Genomic DNA, 6752 nt, shown 5'->3' with positions numbered 1-6752 from the left:
AGTGCTTCCTGTGAGGCCATCGTCACAACACCAGGGCCTGTGGTCATGGCTGATACCATCCACATTACCCAAGGGCCTGTGTTGCTGGCTGATGCCATTCACAATAATCAAGGGCCTGTGCTACTGGCTGATGCCATCTACATTACAGCAGGGCCTGTGGTGCTGGCCAATACCATCGACATTTCACCAAGGCCAGTGTTGTTTGCTGAGGCCATCCACATTACACCAGGGACAGTGCTTCCTGTTAGGCCATCTTCACCACACCAGGGCCTATGCTGCTGGCTGAAGCTATTCAAACTACACCAGGGCCTATGGCACTGGCCAATACCATCCACATTTCACCAGGGCCACTGTTGTTGGCTTAGGCCATCCACATTACACCAGAGACTGTGATGCCAGCTTCTACCATCCACATTACATCAGGGCCTGTGCTTCCTGTGAGGCCATCTTCACCACACCAGGGCCTGTGCTTTTGGCTGAGGCGATCCACATTACATCACGGCCTGTGATGCCGGCTTCTACCATCCACATTACACCAGGGACAGTGATTGCTGTGTGGCCATCTTCACCCCACCAGTGCCTCTGCTGCTCGTTGATGCCATCCACATTACACCTGGGCCTCTGGTGCTGACCGATATCATGCACATTTCACCAGGCCAGTGGTGTTGGCTAAGGCCATTCACATTGCACCAGGGTGTTTGGTGCTGACCAATACCATCCATATTTCACAAGGGACAGAGTTGTTAGATGAGGCCATGAGACGGGAGTCTGCATTCAATCACCTTCTCAGCAGAGTGCACAACACGCTGCAGTCTCTGTTTGTCCCTGATAGTGGCTCCAGCATACCACACGGTGACTGACGAGGTGAGGATGGAAACGATGATTGCAGTGTAGAATTGCATCATCGTCCGTGTTGGCAGGTTGAATTTCTTCAGCTGCCTCAGGAAGTACATCCTCTGCTGGGCTTTCTTGATGACGGAGGTGATGGTGGGCTCCCACTTCAGGTCCTGGGTGATGGTTGTACCCAGGAAGCGGAATGAGTCCACAGAGGTGATGGGGGTGTCAGTCAGGATGATTGGGGGGGGGGGGGGAGTGGAGCTGTGTGCTTCCTGAAGTCCACAATAATCTCCACTGTCTTCTGGGCATTCAGCACCAGGTTGTTGTGGCTGCACCAGGACACCAGACGTTCAACCTCCCTCCTGTAGGCAGACTCATCCCCGTCCGAGATGAGTCCAATAACGGTGGTGTCATCTGCAAACTTGATTAGCTTGACAGACTGGTGGGTGGAGGTGCAGCAGTTAGTATACTGGGAGAAGAGCAGGGGACAAAGAACACAGCCCTGAGTGGAGCCGGTGCTGATGGTCCGGGAGTCCGAGACATTCTTTCCCAGCCTCACATGCTGTTTCCTGTCCGCCAGGAAGTCAGTGATCCACCGGCAGATGGGATCAGGTACATTCATCTGGGAAAGCTTGCCTCGGAGATGGTCTGGAAGGATGGTATTGAAGGCAGAGCTGAAGTCCACAAACAGGATCCTGGCGTAGGTTCCTGGGGAGTCCAGATGCTGCAGGATGAAGTGTAGGGCCATGTTGATGGCGTCATCTACAGACCTGTTGGCTCTGTATGCAAACTGCAGGGGGTCCAGGAGGGGGGCCGTGAGGGTCTTGAGATAGGAGAGAACCAGGCGCTCAAAAGACTTCATGACCACAGATGTCAGAGCCACGGGTCTGTAGTCATTTAGTCCAGTGATCCTAGGTTTCTTGGGGACAGGGATTATGGTAGAGGACTTGAAGCAGGCAGGCACATGACATGCCTGCGGTGAGGAGTTGAAAATGCCAGAAAACACTGGGGCCAGCTCGTTTGCACAGTGTCTGAGGGTGGCAGAAGACACACCGTCTGGGCCGGGAGCTTTTCGAGCATTCAGACTCTTAAACTGCTTCCTCACACCTTCTTCTTGAATATGAAGAGTTGTGGTGGGAGGAGGTGGTGTGAAATCCTCTTTTGTGTGGGGTGAGGGGGGGGGGGGTGTTGTAGGTGAAGTGTTTGAAGGTGGTGATGGCTCTATGGAGGGGGGAGAGGTGGGGTAATGAGTGTCCAAAGTGTCTCTATTGTTGGGGCCGTTGGAGGTGTGAAGGCTGCCTGATGGCTCGTCAAAACGGCAGTAAAAGTTGTTGAGGGTGTTGGCCAAGAGCAAGTCATCAGTAGAGTGGGGGGTTTTAGGCTTGTAGTTGGTGATATTCCTAAAACCTTTCCACACAGAGGCCGAGTCATTCTCTGAGATCTGCTGCTGCATCTTCTCAGAGTGCTGATGTTTAGCAACGTCCACTACTTTAGTGAACCTGTACTTGGCCTCTCTGTAGCAGTCCCTCTCTCCGCTTCTGAACGCCTTTCTCTTTTCCAGCCACAGCTTCTTGAGTTTAGGAGGTTTGTCATTGTTATAACTCACCCTGGTGTGTGATGGCACAATGCTGTCCTCACAGAAGTGGATATAGGAGGTGACAGTGTCCGTAAACTCGTCCAAGCTGTTAGAAGCAGCCTTCATTGTGTCCCAGTCTGTAGACTCCAAACACGTGCGAAGCTCCTCTACAGCCTCGTTGCTCCACAGTTTTTTGGTCCTCACGACAGGTTTGGAGAGCTTCAGCCTCTGTCTGTACGCGGGGATTAGGTGGATCATGACATGGTCAGAAAATCCGAGTGAAGCGCGGGGCACCGCACGATAGGCCCCGCTGATCGTGCTGTAACAGTGGTCTAATGTCCTCTCCTCTCTGGTCGGGCATTTAATATACTGCTTGTATTTGGGAAGCTCATGGCTCAGATTGGCTTTGTTAAAGTCCCCAAGAGCAATAATGAGAGAGTCCGGGAATGTCCGCTCCATGTGCAGTATCTGCTCCGCGAGTGCGCACTGAGTTGCCTGCGCATCCGCATCTGGCGGGATGTAAACAGCGGCCAGGATGAATAAAGCACACTCCCGCGGAGAATAAAACGGTTTGCAGTGAATAAAAAGGTATTCCAGAGAGGAAGAGCAGTGCTGAGCAATCACTGGTACATCTGTGCACCAGCCACTATTAAGGTAGAAGCAGACACCTCCACCTTTGGTCGTACCAGAGAGAGAGGCCTGCCGGTCCGCGCGCAGCAGATGAAAGCCCTCCAGCTTGAGCGCGCTGTCCGGGATGTCCTCACAGAGCCACGACTCCGTAAAACATAAGACACAGGAGGAGGCAAAGTCTCTGTTCATCCTTCTCATCAGGGCCAGCTTGTCTATTTTATTCCTGAGTGAGCGTACATTGGAAAGGAAGATCCCAGGAAGAGCAGTTCGCAGTCCACGTCTCCTCAGACGCACGAGTGCGCCGGCTCGCTTACCTCTCTTTCGGCGTCTCCTTTCCTGATCAGAGTCTGCAGTAAATCTGCCGCAGATGCGACAAATATTGGAAGGAAATCCACAGGTGTTGTAGTCCTGTAGTTAAGAAGCTCTTCTCTGGTGTAGGAATATCCAGAGGAGTGCCCAGACACAGAAGTTATGCACAAAAACACAACAGAAGTAACGCACTGAAGCACCAGGGCATCCATACGCGGCGCCATCTTGGATCAATCAGGGCCAGGGCCAGTGGTGTAAGCTAAGGCCATCCACATTACAGCAGGGTGTGTGGTGCTTACCAATACCATCCATATTTCACAAGGGCCAGTGTTGTTAGATTATGCCATCCTCATAACACCAGGTCCTGTGCTGCTAGCTGAGGCCATCCACGTTGCACCATTGCCCGTGCTACTCGTTGATACCAACCACATTTCACCAGGGCTTGTGTTGCTGGCTGATGCGATCCACAATACACAAGGGCCTGTGCTTCTGGCTGAGGACATTCACATTACACCAGGGCCTGTGGTGCTTACCAATACCATCCATATTTCAGAAGGGCCAGTGTTGTTAGATTATGCCATCCTCATAACACCAGGGCCTGTGGTGTTGCTGGATGAGGCCATACACATTACACAAGGGCCTGTGCTACTCGTTGATACCAACCACATTTCACCAGGGCTTGTGTTGCTGGCTGATGCGATCCACAATACACAAGGGCCTGTGCTTCTGGCTGAGGACATTCACATTACACCAGGGCCTGTGGTGCTGGCCAATACCATCCATATTTCACCAGGGCCACTGTTGCTGGCTTAGGCCATACACTTTGCACCAGGGACACTGCTTCCTGTGAGGCCATGTTCACCAGACCAGGGCCTGTGCTGCTGGCTTATACCATTCTCCTTTCACCAGGGCCTGCGTTGCTGGCTGAGGCCTACTACATTTGGCCAGGGACTGTGCTACTCGTTGATTGCATCCATATTACACCCGGGCCTGTTTTGCTGTCTAAAACCATCCAAATTTCACCAGGGCTTGTGTTGCTGGCTGATGACATTCACAAAACACAAGGGCCTTTGATACTGGCTGATGCCATCCACATTACACTAGGGCCAGTGGTGTTGGCTGAGGACATTCACATTACACCAGGGCCTGTGCCAATACCATCCACATTTCACAAGGGCCAGTGTTGTTGGATGAGGCCATCCACATTACACCAGTGCCTGTGCTACTTGTTGATTCCATTCACATTACACCAGTGCCTGTGCTACTCGTTGATTCCATTCACATTACACCAGGGCCTGTGGTGCTGGCCAATACCATCCACATTTCACCAGGGCCAGTGTTGTTGGCTGAGGCCATCGAGATTACACCACTACCGGTGCTTCCTGTGATGCCATCATCACCACATCAGGGCCTGTGCTACTCGTTGATACCATCCACATTTCACCAGGGCATTTTGTTGCTGGCTGATGCGATCCACAATACACAAGGGCCTCTGCTACTGGCTGATGACATTCAAATTACACCAGGGCCTGTGGTGCTGGCCAATACCATCGATATTTCACCAGGGCCACTGTTGTTGGCTGAGGCCGTACATTTTACACCAGGGAGAGTGCTTCCTGTGAGGCGATCTTCACCACACCAGGGCCTGTACTGTTGGCTGAGGCCATCCACATCACACCAGGGCCTTTGTTGCTGGCCCATACCATCCGCATTTCACCTGGGCCACTGTTGTTGGCTGAGGCCACCCACATTACACCAAGGTCTGTGGTGCTGGACATTACCATCCACATTTCACCTGGGCCACTGTTGTTGGCTGAGGCCGTACATTTTACACCAGGGAGAGTGCTTCCTGTGAGGCGATCTTCACCACACAAGATTCTTTGCTGTTAGCTGAGGCCATCCATATTACAACAGGCCCTGTCCTACTGGGTGAGGACATTTACATTTCATCAGGGCCTGTGGTGATGGCTGATGACATCCACAAAACACAAGGGCCTGTGATACTGGCTGATGCCATCCACATTTCACCACGGCCACTGTTGTTGGCTTAGGCCATACACTTTACACCAGGGACAGTGCTTCCTGTGAGGCCATCTTCACCCGACAAGGGCCTTTGGTGCTCGTTGATGCCATCCACATTACACTTGGGCCTGTGGTGCTGACCGATATCATGCACATTTCACCAGGGCCAGTGGTGTTGGCTAAGGCCATTCACATTACACCAGGGCCTTTGCTACTGGCTTACGACATTTACATATCACCAGGGCCTGTATTGGTGGCTGATCCCATCCACAATATACAAAGGCCTGTGCTACTGGCTGATGCCATGCCCATTACACCAGGGCCAGTGTTGTAGGATGAGGCCATCCACATTACACAAGGGCCAGTGCTGCTAGCCTTACACATTACCCAAGGGCCTGTGTTGCTGGCCGAAACCATCCACATTTCAGTAGGGCCAGTGGTGTTGCTGGCTGATGCCGTTCACAATACTCAAGGGCCTGTGCTACTGGCTGATGCCATCTACATTAAACCAGGGCCTGTAGTGCTGGCCAATACCACCGACATTTCACCAGGGCCAGTGTTGTTTGCTGAGGCCATCCACATTACACCACGGACAGTGCTTCCTGTGAGGCCATCTTCACCACACCAGGGACTGTGCTGTTGGCTGAAACCATCCAAATTACATCAGGGCCATTAGTCCTTGCCGATGTCATCCACATTTCACCAGGGCCAGTGGTGTTGGCTAAGGCCACCCACATTACACCAAGGTCTGTGGTGCTGGACATTACCATCCACATTTCACCTGGGCCAGTGTTGGTAGATGAGGCCATCCACATTACACCATGGCCTGTGCTTCCTGTGAGGCCATCTTCACCACACCAGGGCCTGTATTGTTGGATGAGGCCATCCACATTACACCAGGTACAGTTCTTCCTGTGTGGCAATCATCACCAAACCAAGGCCAGTGTTGTTAGATGAGGCCATCCACATTTCACAAGGCCCTGCATTGCTGGCTCATGCCATCCACATAACAACAGGGCCTGTGCTACTGGCTTAGTTCAACTACATTTCACCGGGGCCTGTGCTAGTCGTTGATGCCATCCACATTATACCAGGGCAAGTGGTGCTGTCCGAAACCATCCACATTACACCAGGGACAGTGCTTCCTGTGAGGACATCTTCACCCAACCAGGGAATCTGCTGCTCGTTGATGCCATCCACATTACAACTGGGGGTGTGGTGCTGGATATCATTCACATTTCACCAGGGCCAGTGGTGTTAGCAAAGGCCATTCACACTACACCAGGGTGTGTGATGCTGACCAATACCATCCATATTTCACCAAGGACAGTGTTGTTAGATGAGGCCATCCAAATTACACCAAGGACAGTGCTTCCTG

The sequence above is a fragment of the Rhamphochromis sp. 'chilingali' genome (genome assembly GCF_963969265.1).
Source record: "Rhamphochromis sp. 'chilingali' genome assembly, chromosome: 18".
Lineage (NCBI taxonomy): Eukaryota > Metazoa > Chordata > Actinopteri > Cichliformes > Cichlidae > Rhamphochromis > Rhamphochromis sp. 'chilingali'.
Note: the sequence above shows the minus strand (reverse complement) of the source record.